The sequence below is a fragment of the Oryzias melastigma genome, linkage group LG11, assembly GCF_002922805.2.
Source record: "Oryzias melastigma strain HK-1 linkage group LG11, ASM292280v2, whole genome shotgun sequence".
Taxonomy (NCBI): Eukaryota; Metazoa; Chordata; class Actinopteri; order Beloniformes; family Adrianichthyidae; genus Oryzias; species Oryzias melastigma.
In genome coordinates, this window is record NC_050522.1 from 24,314,563 (window position 1) to 24,332,839 (window position 18,277).

Consider the following 18,277-nt stretch of genomic DNA (forward strand, 5'->3'; position numbering starts at 1 on the left):
TCTAAATAAATAGTTTGTATAAAGGTGTAATTTCTGCGCTCCAACATGAGTACTTACATGTTTAGAATCGTGTCTTCTGCGGCTTTGGCTGCTCTCCCGCTTTGACATCATCCTCATAATTAGAATGGCTTGTTGTGAGTCTGCTGATTATCTAGAGAGCGACTTGCTGGGTGTTTATAGCCTTGGCAAATCAAAGAAACCCGGAGCGACCCCGCATGTTTGGTCATGTACGAGCAACCCCCCCTCCTCCGATCTGTACACACACATACATGCGAGTACTCGGTGTCCTTACCATAATTATGCAGATGGAGGGAAAATAAGTGGCCAGCAAGCTAAACTTTAATTTGAATTCCTCCTTTCGCCCTCCATGTTTCACTAATAGCTCCATTTACAGTAATTTGTTCTGCTTCAGGCAATGACTCATAACAAAGGCATTTGGATGTAAAACAAATGTACCACACACATGCACACACGCACCTTTTTTTCTCCGTAATTCTTTGCACATTTCCCCCTCTTTCCCCGCACTCCGCAGAGCTCCGTACCCACCTCCAGCCGGCTCCGCCTCAGCAGTGTTGCAGCTTTTTGTGCTGCAGAAGGTGTTGAGTTATGGTATGTCACCGTTTAAGCACACCGGTATAAATGAGCGCAGTGAAGCCATAAGACGTAGAATGAGGCGGGCAGGCCAAGCTTTCCTATACCCAACATTTACTACCTGGCATGGCAATATACTCTGCTCACTTGGGGCACCTGACACCACGTCTCTGCTGCAGATATTTATGAGGCACATATTATTTTTCATTATGAATACATTAAATCATCAGCGGAAATTCTGAAAGAAAGAACTCCTGCTCTTCTTTTTTTCTTTAAGTCCCCAGGTCTCAACGCAGAGTTGGGGCTAATATTAAAAAAACATATAAGAAAGTGGTCTTCAATTTATGTGAAAAAGTCAAAATTATGCATAAAAATGGCAATATTTTGAAAAAAAGGTTTTCCAGAATGTAGGCATAAAATAATGAGAATACAGTCAAATGTATGCAAAAAAGGGAAATCGGAAAAAAAACGTTTTCAGGAAAGTAAAATCTGTACAAAAAAGTTGCGCAAATAGAAGAAAAGTCTACATTTGTCTAAAAAAAAGTCTTAATGTTATGAGGATAAAAGTCAAAATTTTATTGAAAAGTCACAAAATTAGTGAAAGAAATGTAATTTTACAAGAATATAGGAGAAATATGAGAATTAAAAACTAAACAAAAGAGTTGAAAAATGAGAAGAAAAAAGTTATATTTTTCTAAAATAAAATAATAAAATTATGACAAAAAAAAGTCGCAAAATTAGGAAAATGTTTTTTATGGGAATTCGGTCGTAAAGTTAATAAAAACTAAAGACTACAAAAAGTTATACAATTAGAAGAAAAAAAGTCGATTTTACAAGAAAAGGTTGGAAAATTGGAGGGAAAAGTTGTGGTTTGATTGTAATTTAATTTAATTTGAATATAATTGTAAAATAATGACAAAAATCAAAACTTCAGAAAGTCCAGCAACTTAAAATGTCAAAGTTAAAAAAAATAATTTAAAAATCAAAAGTCAAAATTTTCTAGAACAGTCATAAAATTTCAAGAATAAAAGTCAACATTTTACAAAAAGTTGCAATATCAGTAAAAAATACATTTTTTTAAAGACTTTAGTCAAAATATGAAGTCAAATCTATACAAAAAAGTTGTGCAATTAGAAGAAAAAAAGTTGAAGATTTTCTAGAATAATGTCAAAAAGTTTTAAGAATAAAAGTCGACGTTTGATTTTAAAAAGTCACAAAATTAGAGGGAAAAATCATTTTAATAAGAATATATTCGTAAATTTAAGAAGTCAAAACTAAACAAGAATTGAAAAAAGGTGACAGAAAAACAGAAAAAAGTCAATTTGTTTAGAAAAAGTCATCAAATTATAAGAAAAGTTAAAAATTTACATAAAATGTTTGCAATCAGAAGGAAAACAGTTGAAATTTTTCTGGAACAAAGCTGTAAAAAAAATGACAAAAAAGTCAAAATTTTACCAAAAAGTTGCAGAATTAAGGAAAAAATACATTTATACAAAAATATAATCATAAAAATATAAAAATTCAAAACTTTACAGAAAAGTTGTGCAATTTGAAGTAAAAAAAATCCAAATTTATCTATAATAAAGTATAAAAATTGTAAGAAAAAAGTCAAATTAAAACAACAAGGTAGAAAAATATTGTAAAATTGTGAGGAAAAAAGTAAATTATGCAAAGAAGTTGCAAAATTACAAAAATGTTGTAATATTACAACAACTTGAAATTATACAAAAAATCATTAGGAGAAACAAAGTCTAAGTTTTGTAGCGTGAAGTTGTAAAATTATTAGAAAATAGTCAAAATTATACAAAAAAGTTTAAAAAAAGTTGAAAAGTCAAAACTTCATGTAAAGTTGTGCAATTAGTTGAACAAAAACTGAACAATTTTCTTGAATAAAGTTTAAAATTAGAGGAAAATTATCTAAAAAAAAAATAGCATTTTTACTAGAATTTAGTTGTAAAATTATGAGAAAAGTCTAAACTCTTAAGTCATGCAATGAGGACAAAATAAGTTTTATAGAATAAAGTAACAAATTGTGAGAAAACTCTAAATTTTTAGAGAATAAAATAGAAAAGTTATGAAAAAAACTCAAAATATTTAAAATAAAATTGTCTAGCATTTTTATTTAAATAGAGTTTTAAACTTAAGTTATTAAAAATATTAATTTATAAAAGCCACAATTTACCTAACTAAGGTTGTAAATTTATGCTTTAAAAGCTGTGGTGCATACGACTCCATCCCCAAATATATTCTGTTTTCCCTCTACGGTGTCCTAATACTCCGTCATCAAGCTGCATCCGTTTGCTGGATTTCTTGGTCTTTTCCTCCAGAGTTTTATTCGCCAATTAGCTCGCTGGCTGGGAAGCCCCTCCCTTCTGAGGCCCTCTAACGCTGGCACTATTTCAACCCAGTGAAGCTCGCCTTTATAAACAGTAGTTTGGAAAGTCAGCAGCTTTTTTCCCAACTTTAAAGATATGATCTTTTTTATTGAGCTATTTTGGTTCTTATCTTTGCCAGAGAAAACATTCGGAACGCTAAACTATCAAGAATTACTGGAAGTAGAGTCCACACATAAATGCTGGCTTTTATCTGAAGCATCCTCTGGCTCCCACATGAGGTTAGCTGGGAGGTTTACCTCCTGATCTGATGGGAAATATCTCCTAACAACAGGTAGCGCTTGTGGAAGTTTCATATCGATTGGAAGAAAAGCCCAACTCCTCTGCCAGATCTGGTGTGTTTTCACACCTACATGACGCTGGATAACGTGGAAGGTTTACATGAGACTACAATACCTTCCTGTCACACTGGAACATGTCAGGACGAAGGTTGCAGACATGTGGGTGTGGGTGAGTCATTGTTGATCAGGGCGTTCTCCTGTGGACTCACCAGAAACTCAGTCACCCAGAAATCCTCATCTCCAGCTGTTGGCCTGAATTTTCCATCTGTGGGAATTAGTCGTTTTTTCTATGATTGAAAACTGAAACGTATCTGAACGTTTCAGTTTTCAATGTTCTGCTTTAAGCCCTTTAAAGTTGAGTGAGAATACCAAAGATTAGAAGTGCAGGAAAAAATCGATTTGGCGATATATCGTGATACTTCATCTGGCGATACTTGTATCGATTTAAATGCTAAGAAGGTGATATTAAATCAATTATTTATGAGCGCCCTTTTGTTTTCCACCGAATCCCCCGACAGCTAGTACTGGATAAGCTACATTTAGTGATGTTGAAAATAAACTTCACTCTATTTCCTAAATCATACTTTTAGAACATTATTGGTTAGAAAACATTCATTCTATTTTTTTTCCTTATACTAAAAACATTTTGTTGTGGAAATCAGACAATATTTACTGTTCTCGATAAGAGCAAATATTCCTTAATTTACCAAAAGAAAAGCATCAGAAATTTCACTTTTTTTTTTTTTTTTTACTATGATACTCACATTGAGTTTTTTCTAAGTAATACTCTAATAAAAATGCTCTGATACAGTCTTCGGTATACCACGAGATATATCACGATACATATTATATCGTGAGCCATGTATCGCAATATGTATTATATTGTGGTACATGGCTAACAATACATATGTCGTGAACAATGAATTGCGATATGTATCATATCGCAATTCATTGCTCAAGATATGATATGTATCGTGATATCTTGTGATATATCACAATAAGTATCATATTGTGAGCCATGTATTGTGATATGCATTATATCATGATATTTGGCTAACAATACATATCGTGAGCAATGTATCATGATATGTATTATATCATAATACATGGCTAACAATATATATCGTATTGTGAGCCATGTGTCGTGATATGCATTATATCACGATATTTGGCTAAAAATACATATTTTGAGGAATGTATCGTGATATGTATTATATCATAATACATGGCTAACAATACATATCGTATTGTGAGCCATGTATCGTGATATGTATTATATCGCGATACATGGCTAACAATACATATTGTGAGCTAAGTATTGTGATGTGTATTGTATCACCAAACTCTTGCCAATACACACCCCTACTAAAGACGTTAACCTGGATGTCCTCTCCTCCTGTAATTTAAGTGTTCTAAGTCAGTGGCCACAGACAGGTTTAATGTAGGCAATATTTTCATGGATCGGTTCAAAATTGGCATTTTTAAGCTTCTAGTTTCTGAAATTATATTTTCAATATAAAATACTCCTACAAGAAATTTAGTTTTAAAAAAAGTCTAAAAATAATAGTAGATTTTTTTTTGTACAGATGATGAAGACTCAATGAAACAGTTACTTATTTTGAAAATATTTCATACAGGAAACATTACATGTTTTTTTATCCCTGCAGTGCCATTTTAACACTAATCCATACCCTGATTATCTTACAGGACAAACAGATTGAATATATTTTGTCTTGTGATGAAGATTTTCGCTTTAACGTCGTAGTGGAGGCTAACAACCGGACGCTAGCTTCAGTTATAAACAACTTTTAAGGTGGTATGGATAAATAAAGCAAAATAAAATGACACAACCGTCGTAAAAGTGGTATTTTCTAAATATAATATAAATTCATCATGTCTCCAACTTTATTATCTGCGTGTGTGAAAGAGTGGAGAGTCTGTCATTATTAGGATGTAGAACATTGTGGTACATGAGAACAACTGTCTCAATAATTCTGTATCGAGGAAGACTTCTGGTTTGTCTGTAAACAGCTGATTTATTGTTCTCTGAAGTTGAAGGCTCTTCTTCGGTTTTGTCACTGGATCTTCCTGACACAACTTTTATCATTTGGTGTTTGTTAGCTTTTGACTACTAGCTTAGCAATCCAGGTGGCTGCTTTAAGCCATGTTACCAAGACGGATGTTGTGAACAGAATCTGGAAGTTTTCCAAAGTAAAACTTCCCTCAGGATCATAAAATAAACTAAATGGAAATAATTTAAGTTGGCGTATGTATTTCTTTTTTCTGTTGGCTGCCCAGTACTAACTGACTAACGGACCAGTACCGGTCCGGAGCCTGAGGGTTGGGGACCACAGTTCTAAGCAATCGTCCATCCTCGCTCTATCACGTCTTTCAGGAACTCCTCTGACTTCCACTCAAATCCAGAATAGAATATAAACAGCTCTTGAATGTCTTTAAGATCCTCCTCAGCGTCCCTCCCTCATATCAGTTCAAACGTCTCTCTTAAATCTACTTAAATGATCCTAATGTTCTCCGTTTGTCTCATCATCATAAAAAAAGATAAAGAAAAACCTTCAGGGACTTTGCTGCCACACTTTTGCTTCCCTTCTTTTATTTACGTCTGAACACATTTAAATCATCACAGTTTGTTCTTTGTATTAAGTACTGTTGTTTTGAAATATGTGATTTTTTAATGTGTTATTTATTGTATATTTTTCTCTAGCGTTTTTGTGTGCTGCCTGTCCTTTTTGCTCAGTGTCCTTGCATTACCTGAAAGGCGCTCGTACAGAGATAAATGGGTATTATCATCATAATGAGTCATGTAGGCTTTTAAATATGTGCTTTAAAACCTGTTCAGTAAAAAAAACAAAACATTAACTAACTGTTTGTTAAACACCTCACCTTCAAACTACTCACTATGGGAGTTTTAATCCAGATTGACGTTTATGTCATTTATTTTTATCCAAAAGTTATTTCAGTCGTGAAATGATAACAATATTCTATCCTGTCTTTGGGTTTCCTTTAACAATTTGCTTCAATTTTAAAAGTTTCCTCTAAAAAAAAAAGCTTTTTTATGCACTGACGCAAAAATTCAATAAAAATAAAGCGCATCCACTGCTGCCTGCTATAATTGTACTGTGTGAAACAAAAGTCGTCTATTGTGGTTCTCAACAACAACAAAAATTGCTTCTGAAACAACTCAGCAAAGGAAATTGTATTGTTAATCATCTTGTGCAGCACAGCAGACGCACTAAGAAATTCACCAGGTGAATCGGCTCTCGTCAGTTTGAGTGTTTTAAGTAAATCACAACCTGTAATAGATACATAAATAGTAACATTTATCTGTTATTAAAGCAAGAATAAACTCATTCAGTGTCCATGTGAGTCTTTTTGAGAAATGTTCTCCACATGTTCCTACCGAAGACGTTTCAAAACCCAGAACTCATATTTTGAGTGTAAAAAAAAAAAAAAGTGGAAGAGATTTAAACCCGATAAAAATGTTATGCCATCCTCATGTTTATAATCCAATTTTTCAAAAGTGTTAGAAAAAAAATGTGTTTGAGATAAGCCTTCATGTTTCCACCCGTTTGTCTTAGTAAGCAAATTAAAGACTGACTTTTACAATTAAATCAGCAAAAAGCGAAACATTTGCAATTTATTTAGAATAATTCTGATCTTTTGGCAGCTTCAAGTTTTACAAGTCAAATCCATCACTAGTTTTAGCTCAGACTGTTGTAGACTTATAATGTGTAATGCAAAATAAATCGTTATATCATCAGCATACAAGCATTACATTTCAAAACAGAACCGTAGAGGTCCAAGACAGCTTCCCTGGGGAACTCCACATTTAATTTTGGAAGGAAAAACTACTTTAAAAAAATGAATTATCCATACAACTGATGGCACTGAAGTCTAGTCAAACTGTTCCATCTTCTATCCTCAGACATTTGTGATCCGTCTCAGGGCTGTGGAGGGATCTGCTTTGTATTTAGGCTTAGATTAAGAAATTAAATCATTACAGGAAAAATGATGCTGTATTTTCCTTAAACATTTTTAAGACTTTTTCCATTAACTTGGTTGATGGAAAGGTTCGCTCTGGTGAGAAATCTTCCCGTTTCTTTTCTGAAGAACCTCAGCAGATTTTCTAACCCTGAGGGAACAATCCTTCAAAACTCTGCTTCAAAATGTGACATATTGGCCGTGATAATTATTAAAACACCCTTCAGTAACCTCCTGCCGGCTCGTCATTATAAGAGGGTTTTTTGGTAAGTTTTTTTATTGTCGACTTCAACTGGTCAGAAGGTTCTGCTGACATTCTCAGCTGGACGCCGTCTTGAAATGTTTGCCATGAGCTCAGCACTTAATATAACAGAAAAGGAATACTTTAAATAAAATGTTACATTTCTCAGAAAACCATAAGGTAGTTTTAAATCAAATAAATAACTAACTGTACTAAGTATGAATAAAATATTGTGTATATATATATATGCTTTTTTTTACCTCAATAATATAGTCTTTATCAACTGTTTTATTGTATTTTAGTTTATTCTATGTGTTTGAGTCAGGGGAACTTACTGTATTTTTCATACTAAAAGTTGGTACTTGGTACTTACTTGGTACCTACATGGTACTTTTTGTACTTACTGTATACTTACAAGGTATGTACTGTGTTTACATGGTACTTTTCTGTACTTACCGGATCTTTACAGAGTATTTCAAATGGTACTTTTTTGTACTTACTTTATACTTACAGGGTATTTACATGGTACTTTTTTGTACTTACTGGGTAATTGCAGGGTATTTACATTGTATTTTTTTACTTACTGGGTACTTACAGGGTATTTACTTGGTACTTTTTTGTACTTACTGTATACTTACAGGGTATTTACAATGTATTTACATGATAGTTTTTTGTACTTACTTTATACTTACAGGCTATTTGCATGGTACTTTCTTGTACTTAATTGGTACTTACATGGTGCTTTTTGTATTTACTGTATACTCTCAGGGTATTTACATTGTGTTTACTTGGTACTTTTTTGTACTTACTATATACTTACAGGGTATTTGCATGGTACTTTTTTGTACTTACATGGTACTTTTTGTATTTACTGTATACTCTCAGGGTAGTTACATTGTGTTTACATGGTACTTTTTTGGTACTTACTGGGTAATTGCAGGGTATTTACATTGCATTTTTTTACTTACTGGGTACTTACAGGGTATTTACTTGGTACTTTTTTGTACTTACTATATACTTACAGGGTATTTGCATGGTACTTTTTGTATTTAAGTTTACTCTCAGGGTATTTACATTGTGTTCACACACTACTTTTTTGTACTTACCGGATACTTACTTAAAATTGTACTTTTTTGTACTTACTTGGTACTTGCAGGGTATTCACATGGTAGTTTTTTGTACTTTTAGTGAAAAAACAGTCTAATGTTAAAAATATAACATGGATTGAATACATATTTATTTTTCTGTAAACGACCATGCGATAATCCCCTTCCAGGTGTGCATTATCAGACATGAACAGTCGCACTGAGGAAATCTACCATCTGACGCAGAAATGAGATTAACGCAATTAAAAATAATAATAATAATAATAGAAATAATGCAATGAAATGTGTGCATTTAGTTATCACCATTAACGCAATAATTTAATCTAATCTCTTCCTGTCTTCATCTTGACTTTCTTACTGATGAAAACTTTTAAACAATTAATTTTGTTGTTTTTACTGTTTTAATATATTTATTTGGTATGTTTTACATGAAAACTGTGATTTTAGTAATTTTAGAATGTGCCTATTAATAGGTTTCAACCTTTTGGCGAACATGTCTAAAAAAATAAATGATTAAATACAAAAGTGTACGTATACCGTAAAATCCAGGTGACAGACAAAACAGGAAAATGGTAGAATGTGTATAAAAATGAGTAAATAAGAAATAAACAAGTAAATAAATTGTGACTGTAATAATATTGATTATTATGATACAATTACCAACAATTATACTCAAAACAGTTATAATAATACAAAAATATCACTAGTTAATGCTATTATGGTTATATTTAAAGGGACAAATATTGAAATATATTACATTTAATTTAAAAACTATAATGAAACATACATTTCCTTGTACATATTTTGCAAGAACTATAGTTTATACTTTAAATATACATCCTAATGATCATTACAAATAAACTTACTGGTTTCTGGTTGTAACCTCCTGTACATCTTTACTGAACAGATGGAGAAACATCTTTACCTCTGTTTTTGATTCAGCCTAAATTAAAAAAAGAGTTGGTAAACTTTTCAAAGCCTTCTTCTACAGCATAAAAGAATGCAATATGTGTGATAAATGGGCCGAGCAGATGACAGGAGCTTCACGGGGAGATAAATGGTGATGATCATCAGCTGTTATTGTCTTCATCTGTGTTTACCATCGCATGGGAACAGTGGGGAAATGTCAGGCCGGTACTTCAAAGGTCATCACAGTCAACACTTTCCCGTCGAGATGTTGTCACCGTGTTCCTGCGCACACGTGGAGATGATGCACGCAGATAAGACGCCGCGTCTGTCTCCTTATGTGTGGTGGCTTTATCACGTAAAGCATCGAAGGCCTTAAAAAAATGACCTTTTCACAAATCTGTTGGTCCAAAAGTAAAAGTTTGAGTTATTAATCACCTCCATAGTTCCGAAAGTTCCTCAGAAGCTGTCTTAGGAGAAAAACAGGAGATGACACGTCAGAGCCCTCCCACACCTTCTTTTTCATGTTCCTCTCGTCTCCGCCGCCTCCCTCTTCCTGTCAACGTTTGGGCCTTTAAATCCGTTCTTTCCTTTATGGCCGGTTGGAAAACGTCTGCAGAAGGTGATGCCGTCGGCCTTTAAAGCCGAGTGTGAAGGAAGAGAGAGGACAGCAACGATGTGAGAGCTGTGGGTGTGAGTGCGGATCGATTCCAGGTGTCTCTGGATTTTCCATTTCCCATCTTTTTCTTAGATCATCAGATGACAAACATTTCTCTTAGGAAATCTTAAAAAATATGCTATAAATGTAAGTTTGTGTTTTATTAAGGTTAAAAAGGGAAGTTGTCATCGTTTGAAAGTTGCTCAGTAGCTTTACTTGAACATCAGTGAATACTGGAATCTGATTGGCTGCAGGGTGTCCATTAATAGTTGATAATCAACGCTTAAAAAAAGTAAACCTGCCATTTTTGAAGACATAGTTTCTGCACCGGCCCCTTCAGAGCTCCCCTGCAGGTGGTGGGCCCACTGGGGAGTGATCCCACGTTGCTCCTTCGGGTTGGACCCGACCAGGGCCCGTGGGAGGAGCCCCGACCACCAGGCGCTCGCCTCCGAGCCCCAACCCCAGGCCTGGCTCCAGGGTGGGGCCCCAGTGACGCCAAACTGGGCGACGTAGCGGTATCTCTGGTATTGACACTCATAAAGGGGATTTTGAATGGCTCTTTGTCTGGCTCGTCACTCAGGACCTGTCTGCCATGGGAGACCCTACCAGGGGCAAAAGCCCCTGACAGCATAACTCCTGAGATCACTCAAGCACTCAAACCCCTCCACCACGTTAAGGTGGCGGTTCAAGGAGGGGAGAGCGCAGGAGTTCATTAGAAATTTGTCTCAGAACTGTTGGGAGAAATAACCTTAGATCATGTGTCAAAGTCAAGGCCCGGGGGCCGGATCCAGCCCGGAGGGAAATTCTATCCGGCCCTCCAGATCATTTTATGTTACTGTTTTTAATGGCCCGATGTTATCTTGCACTTATTTCCAAATTATACAATTTCACAATTTATATTTTTATGCAGAGTAAAATATTGAAAATTATTTAGAATTTTAGCTAAATGCCAAAATAGCCTAAAAAAAGGGTTAGCCGAAACAACTAGCAAGTAGCTGAAAAATAGCTAAACTTTAAAATATCCTAAAAAACGGAAAAAAGCCTAAATTGGCCAAAAATGTTAGCGTGTAAATATTAGCCTATTTCCTAAAAACAGCCTAAAAACTTTTAGAAAAGCCTAAATTAGGTAAGACAGTTAAAATGTACCCGAAATATTAGCGAAAGTCCAAAACAGTCTAAAAAACAAAACAAAAAAAAAGCCTAAATTAGCCAAAACGGTTAGCATGTAGCTGAAATATTAAACTCCAAAATCTAAAAAATCTTAGGTTGTGTCTGAATTCCCCCTTAATCACTATATAGTGCGGTCGCCTTTTTCTAGTGCTGTCTGAATCCACTAATTCCAAAATCGCAGAAGTCCCAGAAGTATTCACGAAAAACTAGCGTACATCGATGGTCACTAGATTAGCGGATATAGACCACAATGCATTGCGGTCAAACAATCTCGAACAAAAAAGCTTGTTTAAATGTAATATTTAAATAAACCATCCACATTTTCACCATCAGAACAGTGGAGTCATAAATAAACGTCCTGAAATGTTCGTTTTTAGTAGATTTTCACTTCGCGAAATCAATGACGTCATATCTGGTGTTTAGAAAAACGAAAGAAAAGTAGTGAACATCATGTTTGAATTACCTTTAAAATCCTGAGCACTATATAGTTTTTTAGTAGTTAGGGGGGAATTCAGACTAGTAAATGCTAAAATAGTCCAAAAATCTATCAGAATGCCAATTTTTAAAACTTTAAAGCCATAACTTTTGAACATAATTACAAATTATAGAAAGGCAGGAATATTATTCCAGAATAAATCAAATTAAACCTTAAATAACTTTCAATATTTTACTCTCTATAAAAATATATTTTGTCAAAATTATACAAGTTAGAAATGAGCACAAGATACCATCGGGTCATTAATAACAATAAAATAAAATGATCTGGAGGGCCGGATCCGGCCCCCGGGCCTTGACTTTGACACATGAGCCATAAGGGATTAAACGAGTTTGGAAAATGAATGATGGATATTTTTTCCTTCCTTTCCCAGGATTTATTTTTTTTTTTTCAGAGCGGCTGGTCTAACCTTGACCAGCCGCTCACCCGACTTTAGCAAACATAGAAAACACAACATCAGAAAAAGCTTTCCTCGGCGCCGGTTTCCTCTGCCGCTCGCCGGAGCGCGGCTCCTGCATATGAGCAAACTCATTTTCTCGTCTTAAAAAAAAACGCCGGTCGGAGGAGCGATGGAGAGGTGAGGGGGCAGGCGGCGGATGTGTAAAAGAAAGCGACTAGGAGAGACTCGGTACCTTGCATCAGACTCGTGGGAAATCTAAGCAGGCAATATCCAAACCGAGGCGATCTGCCGCTGCCACCCTTCGCCCCACACAATTACAATACTATCTGACAAAGATATTGAGCGGATATCCCTTGCTGTTTCTCTGGCTGCTTGTCCCCGGCTAAAGCCTGGTTTCATATTAAAGTAAAAAAGTATTAACGGGGACTTATTGGAAGAAGAGGCGGTGCAGCAGGCAAACACAGTTTAAATGTGTTGACTTTCTGAAGCCCGAGGGACGGCGGGAAGCCGCGGCTTCAGGTGCTCATCATCCCGCCTGACCTTTGGCTCCGCGCTGACCTTCAACAGACAGCCTGTGCAGGTGCAGTTTGGTGCTTTCAGACTGGTGTAAACTCATAAGGTGTAATGCAAAATAAATCATCAGCATACACGCTTACATTACTATAATTAATTTACTTTAAAGAAAAAGGGGGCAAATTAATAAAACAGAACCATAGAGGTCTAAGACAGCTTCCCTGGGGAACTCCACACTTAATTTTGGAAGGAAAAACTACTAAAAAAAATTAATTATCCATACAATTGAAGGCTGATGAACTGTACCCCCTAAAATGTCTGCGATCTATCAAAAATGACACTGAGGTCGTGCTGAGCGGACGCTTTTCCTGATCTCCGCTGCGTGAGCTTCAGTCTTGGAGATGAAGCGCTGGTGGGTGGTTGGATTCTAGCGGGACGTTGTTTGACACTCGGCTACTTTTGTGCACCTCAAGTGTTTCACCGTTCAGCAGTGAAAAGATAAATCGGTTTCATGAGGCACCGGGGAAAAAACCTGCAGAATTTGGATTGAGTCAGCATTCTCTGGCAGGAAGTAAAAATAAACCCCCATTAGTGAGGGAGAATGAGAACAGTCCTTTGTCTTTTACATTTTTGCTCTTGTTTTTTATAATTATCATCCATTTTGAATTGAATTTAAAGCATTTTTAGCGTTTTTATGTGGATTATTTTAAACCTTAAGGTCCTAAAACACTTTTTTTCCCAACATTAAAATAATTTTACCTTTAATAATTTATTCTGTATTATTCTAGTGTCGTTTTATTTATATATATTGAACTGCACAAAGCCCCATAGACTACAAAAGGTGAAACAGTTAAAAAAATTACTGTTAAAATTTAAACAATTCTCTTTTATCACCAATAATTTCCCTAATCTATTTGAGTCTGATTTTTTTTAAATTCTTTCTCAATTCAATTCAGTTTTGAATTTACACATTTAAACAAATTCTTTAGAATTCTATGTATTAACTATTAACACTAACTATTAAGTATTAACTATTATCTATGTTTTTAAGATATTCATATTAATCTGATACAGTGTTACATGAAAACAGAGAATTGTTCGTCTTCTTCTGAGGACGTTTCAGTTTGGCCACTAGGTGGCGATCGCGCTACAGTATTACGTCTTATTCCAGAAGAAGAAAAAAGTTTGATCAAAAAGCGATATTTTAGACTACTAAAGGTTACTTTAAAAAATGTTTCCTTTTGCCTGTGAGTTTATAAAAATGTTCATTTAGTCAAAAATGTATTTTCAGATCAACCGAGAGTTAACATTAACCGTCCTATGGGAAATCCTTTTATAAGTTAGCATCAAGCTAGCAGGTTTTAGCACTGTCTGTTTAGATCAACCGAGCATTAGCATTAGCAGTCCTATGGGAAGTTCCGTCATATGTTACCATCAAGCTAGCGCACTTTAGCATTATGAGATCGATCTTTGCTTGTATGGATCGATTCTTGATCTATTAAGATTAGATCCGTTCAGATCGATTGATTCCCTTTAACAAAATGTCAACAAAATAAATGTGCATTTTTTCCTAGACAATCAAAATAAATATATATTTTTCCAGACAAAAATTAATTGTTTTTTGTCTTTAATATTAGTAGGTATTTAGGTTTTTCTGAGCTGTTAGTATATAGTAATTATTTAAAAACACAAATCAACTGAAAAAAGTAACAAAAAGAAATTGTGAATTCCATTTTATTGGTGTCATTTCAATAATTCCGCCCATGTAAACCCAGTCGCTTATAATTTTTATTTCTGAAATAAAATCAGAAATTGTGACATGGATATAGAATGTGGTGTTATAAGCCAAATTTCAGCATATATGGGCTCATTTGGTTGTAAACTTTACATGTTTCTGTGATTGTCAGTTATCGACTAAACAAACTCACCAATCTGTTGGTCTTGATTAAAGCTCAGTTTACCGAAATCTCAGACCTTTTATCACAATAAATCAGCTCTGGAACTTCTCTTGCATTTGTGTTTTTTTAATTAAAATTAGTATTTGACTCCTTAGTTGTACTCTTTTTAGAGTACAAAAGAACCCAGTTTATTATGAAATACTTCCTTATTCCAGGTTATTTTAAGGTTTTAGACTGAATGAATGAATTTCTGCCTGTTTTTGCATAATAATGTCGACTCTTCCACACACGAAGTGCTTTAGCTAAAGGCTCTTTACATAAGTGGAGATGCTTGCACCTCTGCAGCGCTCATGTGAGTGCGGTTTGTGTTGCAGGACGTGTCTGACAAACTTCAGCCGTAAATATTTGATTTGTCTTACAAGGAAAAGTTCTTTTCCCTCCACCCTGAGGTGAGTCTGGGGTCACGTTGGGGGAGGAGTCTCGCTGGAGGACGCAGGAGCTGTGATCCTCCTCTGAAGGAGGCGCAGCGATGCTCCAGAAATCCTTTCTTACATCTGTCCGTTCTTTTTATTGACTCATTTCTGGGAAAAAATATTAAGCTAAACAAAATCCACATGTTGTTTATATGTTTTGGAGGATGAGAAATAAAGATTTGACCGTCTGTAGTAGCAGCTGAGACCATATTATGCTGAATAATTTAGTAAGCAGTGCGATGGACTTCTGCTGCTGTTTAACAAACTGTCAGGAAACCAAGAGGACAGAAGAGCGTAGAAGCAGATAGATAGTATGAGCTGGTGTTTTTTATTGAAGGAAAGCTAAATTTGGTCGTATTTTAAAATGTAAATGACCATCTCGTCTTTGGTTGCAGCAAATTAGAAGTTTCAGGAACAGCTGATGCATGTCTCCAGAGCTGGACAGAGAGGAAAAGGACTGCAGCAGGAGCAGAGCAAACCGCAAATGCATCATCCGCCATCTTTGTTTTTACCTGTTTCATCCTGCAGTTGGAGCCAAACAAAGATTCCTCATTAAACTTATGTTTGTGACTTAAGTTCAAAGAAAAAGGAGAAAATTCCATGTAAAAAAAACAGGAAATGAGACTACAGTTTAAAAAAAATTTGAAAAAGGAAAAATAAATAGAACATTTTAATTATAAAAAACATATATCTAATTTATTTAACCTATTTAATGCCTCAGATTTTCCCAGTGATGCAAAAACTGAATCTTAAGAACGTAAATCGACCCTCGTTTGAAGACAAAATGTTTTATTTTCTTATTAACAAAGTTCATTAATAGGAAAATCTTTTAGGTTTAAGGAAAAAGCTCCATAAGCTCTCAAACACGAAGGTATTGGAAAGTTGTTCTCTGCATTGACCCATACGCTGAGGGAGTGGTGAGCTGCAGACACAGAACACTCGAGAACCATTTGTCGGTTTAAAACCTCGTTTAAGCCTCGCTTCCACTGAGCAGTTTGTTTTAGGGCTGGGTTGAAAAAAATCGATTGATTTGAATCGATTTAAGCTTAACAGATCAATAATCGATTCACCAAAGACATAAATCAATTTAGCACAAAGCTAAAGTCCGCTAGCTTGATGCTAACGTTCTATAGAATTTCCCATAGGACGGCTAATGCTAACGCTCAGTTGACCCAAAAAATACATCTAAATTAACATATTTATTTACTTAGAGGCATTAATTGTCCAAACTCTTTTAAGGAAATAATTTTCAAAGTACCTATTTGTGGTCTAAAACGTTGTTTTTTTTCCCCTTTTCGTCTTCTTCTTGGATGAGGTGTACTTCTACAGTGCAGTCGCCACCTAGTGGACAAACTGAAACGTCCTCCAGGAGAAGCAGAACAATTATTCTCCGTTTGAGAATCCATGTAACACTTAAAATAAATATATTCAGATTTAATAGTAGATTTTTAATGTATTTCTAAACAAATGTGTATAAATTTGTAAACTTAAAATTGAATTGAAGAATCAAAAGAATGGAATCGAATAGTGACCTGATTTCAGCTTCGTTTTCTCCAAGTTACACTCGGTTCATGATCGCATTTATCAACTTCGTGTTTTGTTGTGAAAAATTGGTTATATTTTGAAAATAAATTGAATTTTCTCTTGTAACTTCCTGCCAGAATTGATGCTCAAAATAGACCAGACACCAAAACGATCCGCTGCACGGCCGGAACCATAAGCTAACAAGAGGTGCAGAATGGAAGCTGATTCAGTTCCGCGGCGCTTTCACGACCAGGCGCTAGCTGCAGGTTTGTCGCGAGTCCACCTTGATGCTAACGAACCTTCCAGTGACCATAACAGGAGAAAAAGATCTTCTCCAAACATCCTCCTCTCCGTAGGAACAGGATTCTTCTCCTGCTCCCTCCGGAAAGCCTCGGGTCAAATATTCCCCCCATCGAATGCATAATGTAAAAGCTCCGCCTGATCGGTAAATGCAATGTGCAAATGTTGAACTAATATAGGATTCAAGGCAAGGATGTTCTTTAAATTCATAATCAATAATTCACAAAAAAAGCAGCTGCAGGAATGAAGTTCTTTTACTACGGTGCATCTTCAATTTATTCTGACAATAAAATGTTTCCGTTAACGTTTTCTTTTTAATCTGCTTCTAATATGCAATAGAAACGGACTTACGTTACTTAAGAATAAAAATATTCCTTATTCACAGCAAACTGCAGACGTGAACTCAATCCAAACCTAGAAAGTTAATGATAATTGATTAAATATCTTATTAGGCAAATTTACTTGTTCTGGAGGTCAATAAGCTGCACAAAGGACTTAATAAGCCTTTTCGTTAACTATCTTTAAATTGTTTTGTTTTGACATTTTAAGGAGCTTTAACATCTAATAAAAAAAAAATATATATAAAATGAACCTTATTTTTACCCTGAATTGGCCCCATCCAAGCCCTCTCTAGAGCTCCATTCGGCTAGAATTGATCTTTATTTGAGGACATCAGGCGTTATATGTGTTGTTTATGGTTTATATGAAGTGAAAAAAAGTTTAAAACTGAATTTCAAACACCTCAGTTGTAACACGTGAGCAGAAAACACAATAATCACACTAAGAGGTGCATGTTGGCTCAGAATTTACACAACAAAAATGAGGAATGTGTTCATTTTGTTTGTTATATCGTCTCTTTTTCTGTCAATGTTGAGGTAAAATGTTGGTTTTATTGACAATTTATGCTTTTCTTAAGAATATCTCCTTTATATTATAGTCAAACCAAAAATGAAAAAATCTTTATTGTTAATTTTAAAGACTGAAGGTCAAAACCTTCAAGCCTTTTTTTAATTCAGATATCTATTAAATTAAAAATGTAACTTAATTTTAAGGTTTTTAATAGAATCTGATCTAAAGAGTTCAACCAATCAGATCACAGAACGTTTTGGTGGAATTAAAGGATAAATTCTTCCCTCAGTATTTCTTTTAGGAACAGCAACATTTTCTGATCTGCATCAAAATCGTTTGACTGTATATTAAAATTGGACTGAGTGACTCCTCCCTCCTGATGTTTCAAACAGGAAGTGGCTCCAAGAAGCCAAAATGCCATAGAATTCTATAGAAAAATAAACCTATTTTATTCAGTCATACTATTAGTCAGAATAACC

The 18,277-nt window shown here is 34.9% G+C and overlaps 1 protein-coding gene and 1 long non-coding RNA gene across 3 annotated transcripts in view; one reads left to right on the forward strand and one right to left on the reverse strand.

Moving 5' to 3' along the window:
- Positions 1-1,158, reverse strand: part of LOC118599399 — a 5,684-nt gene extending 4,526 nt beyond the window's left edge. Inside the window, exon 1 of the long non-coding RNA XR_004948733.1 lies at positions 58-1,158. This is a non-coding gene — a long non-coding RNA (uncharacterized LOC118599399). The remainder of the gene's footprint in view (positions 1-57) is intronic.
- samd12 (sterile alpha motif domain containing 12) overlaps positions 1-18,277 on the forward strand; it is a 156,935-nt gene that overhangs the window by 93,675 nt on the left and 44,983 nt on the right. The window lies entirely within an intron of this gene.